At 38.8% G+C, this 3,034-nt stretch overlaps 1 protein-coding gene across 1 annotated transcript in view; it reads left to right on the top strand.

The window, feature by feature from the left end:
- The window catches only part of znf385a (zinc finger protein 385A), a 75,288-nt gene that overhangs the window by 406 nt on the left and 71,848 nt on the right, over positions 1 to 3,034 (top strand). The window lies entirely within an intron of this gene.

Raw genomic sequence — 3,034 nt, 5'->3', positions numbered from 1 at the left:
TTTCCTTGTACTTGTAGATGCATGTCATTTTCTTTACAGTTTTCCTCATAAGTCTTTTTTATCCCCATGTGTTGCTTTTACATTTCTCTGTCTCCTGTATTTACATTACCTCATGCATTTCTCATTATGTAAATAAGGTGGGCGGTCCTTCTTGGGTCAGCTCCTCTCCTGTTGGTTAACAAACAGGAAAGAGCAGGATCCACGTGCAGATCTACTGGGCATATTTGTGCTGCCTAAACTGAGCTTAAAGTTTAAGGTTTGAAAACAAAAGCAAGAAGGAAAACACTTACTTCTTGTGTGACTTTTAGTAGAAAATAAAAATTACATCTTTTCTTTTGAAGCATTTGAAGAAGTGTCAGTAATGTTCACTTTTTTTAAGTTACTGAGTTTAATGCCACCGGCAGTATTGTTCACYAGTGAACAAAAATATTCTTTCATTTGGAAAAAATATCATGATCATTCCAAATTGCTCAAGAATTAATTATGGGAAGACATGAATACAAAAATAAACACACCATCCTKCTGGTCACATTTCCTGCACATATCCACACCTGATCAATAGTCTAAATTTAGTGGGATAATCATCCCTCGCCACTGCAAACCGATACGCCTGTCAGACTTGCAGTCTCAGGCTAGTTCAAGGGGAGTGCAGAGGTGTTTGTGTTCATGCTGAGCTGACTTACATGCAAGCCTGAAAACTCAGCGTTGACCTTCATAGGCTGCCTCTAAATTCATCGGGGCGATGTCAGGAGACACCCAAAGCGTAACCTATCATGGAGGTGTGGACTGTGTGTGTGGACGGATGTGTTTTTATTTCACCAAGCCAGCAAAGTCTAAGAAAATTAGAAAAGTATCGAGAAACATTTCTGGAAAGTCACACAGCGYCTTCAGATTTTTGAGAATATGTGAGCAAAAGTTATGACCAACAGAAGTTACATTTTGACAGCAGGTTATAATTGTAAAAAAAAAGTAACAGTAAATTTCAGAAAACATGCTTGACGTTTCCATGGCAGAAGAAAGGGAGAAAAAAAAGAGATTTGTTATAATTTTACTGACTGAGTCAAACGTTCACACATCTTTAATAAAGTCATTAAGTTGTAGTCTGACAGAAAAACCAATCTGTTCTCAGCTGTGTCTCATATCTGTTCTGTTGATCTGTGTCTCTGWGGATGTACAAACCTCTCACTGTATACACTGAGATCACTTTTCATTGTGGATCCTTTCCAAACTGTTCTTTGGGACCCTCTCTGGAATTTGTGTTGACATACTTAAACCATCAGAGGGCAGCAAAGTCTAACCACCAATCACCATCTCTGTTWAATTCAAATGAACTTCAGGCCAGGATTTAAACTCATCTTTATGTGTTCACTTTTTAACATTTTGAATTAAAAACATCATTAAAACATCATCACAATTAAGTTGACCTAAAATGTATTGCTTAAACTTGGGGACAGGGCTAAGAGTACTTCTCATTCTTATAATGAGTGTGAGAGAATGAGTGTAACAAATTTAAAACTTAATATGAGTGAATGATTGAAGAGGTGAGTGGCATGTGAAGCACTGTTGTACCAGATTTGGGAGAGTCAAGAACTGCATGATTAACCACTCAAGTCACACTTGTACTCATTGATTTTACACAGATAAATTTAACAAAATTTAAAACTGTAGGAAAAAAGCACAATTAAAAAAACTCTAGGACAACAGAACATTTTAGAAGTATAAAAAAGGTTACAAAGGTCAYTGATGTTTTTCACACAAACTCTGCTGCTGTTTGAGAAGTTGACTTGGATCAGCATGAAGCTGACTTGGCTGTCAGTTCTCCATCCATTCTTTCTTGTTTTTTGCTGTGTATACAATGTTCAGACTAGTGTATTTTCTTTCAGAATCAATTTATTGTGGACACACACACACATAAAGCAAACACACAGCTTTTAGATTCTTACTCTTCTGAGTACCAGATTCTTTATTCAACTCATCAAAAGCACAAAAACTGAGATTTTTTATAAGCTTGAGGTCTGTGTTGATTAAAGACGCTATAATTGATACAAAATTAAGCTCAGAAGCTGAATTCATTGTCCCTGTGGGGGTAAAAAAACATCAAAAGCAGATTTTAAAAGACATTTCTTGATAAGCTATAGATTACTGGCAAATGTGTTTAATTAGAAGCTGGAAACTAAAAAGAGGAATACAATTAGTGAAGAAACTATTTAACAACATTTTTCCCTGGTGAGATCTCGGCTAATTAAGAGTTTGAATAGGTCATCTATAGATAAAAGTGGTTCTGTTGGCTAAATACACATGGGAAAAACCTGCAATGATTCTTCTTCCCTTATTACCTTTGAAGAAACATTATCAGGTAACTATTGCAAGACAAGCAACTGGTTAAAGCATGTTCTTTTACAATAGCCTCCTTTGAGCAACCTAACATCTGTCTGCCCCACCACCTCCGTCAGATGGCTCTTCTCAGTGCTCACCTGCAAACAAAGTGGCCTTATAGTTCGATGTCCTTCCATCTTGCTCTTTTTTTGTCCATCACCTCACTGCTCACATACCTGTCCAATAATCCCATCTGTCCCCCCTCCCAGTGGCCTTTACCCTTCCACTGTCCCCTRACTTTCCTCCCCTGTCTTTTTCTCRCTCCTTCTTCTTGCTATTTGATGACACCGGATATCCATGCTCCCATTTCACCCTCTCATCATGACATCCATTAAAGTGGCGCTGGGCCCTGGGCCCCCGTTGGCCCGACAGCACATTAGCCCTCGGCCCATTGAACGCCAACAAGGACCAGCTCTGAATTATTGATACCAACACAACTAATGAGGAAACCCTATCTCAGCTCTTTTACACACACACACACACACACACACACACACACACACACACACACACACACACACACACAGCATCACCCCATTTCTTTCTCTTCAACCCACCCTCTTCTTCCCATCTCACTTCTCTTTCTCTCCTCTTTTTTCTTACACACACACACACACACACACACACACACACACACACACACACACACACACACACA

Source organism: Austrofundulus limnaeus, unplaced genomic scaffold, assembly GCF_001266775.1.
Source record: "Austrofundulus limnaeus strain Quisiro unplaced genomic scaffold, Austrofundulus_limnaeus-1.0 Scaffold3, whole genome shotgun sequence".
Taxonomy (NCBI): domain Eukaryota; kingdom Metazoa; phylum Chordata; class Actinopteri; order Cyprinodontiformes; family Rivulidae; genus Austrofundulus; species Austrofundulus limnaeus.
The sequence above is the reverse complement of the archived record's forward strand: the minus strand, read 5'-3'. Positions and strand labels throughout refer to the sequence as shown.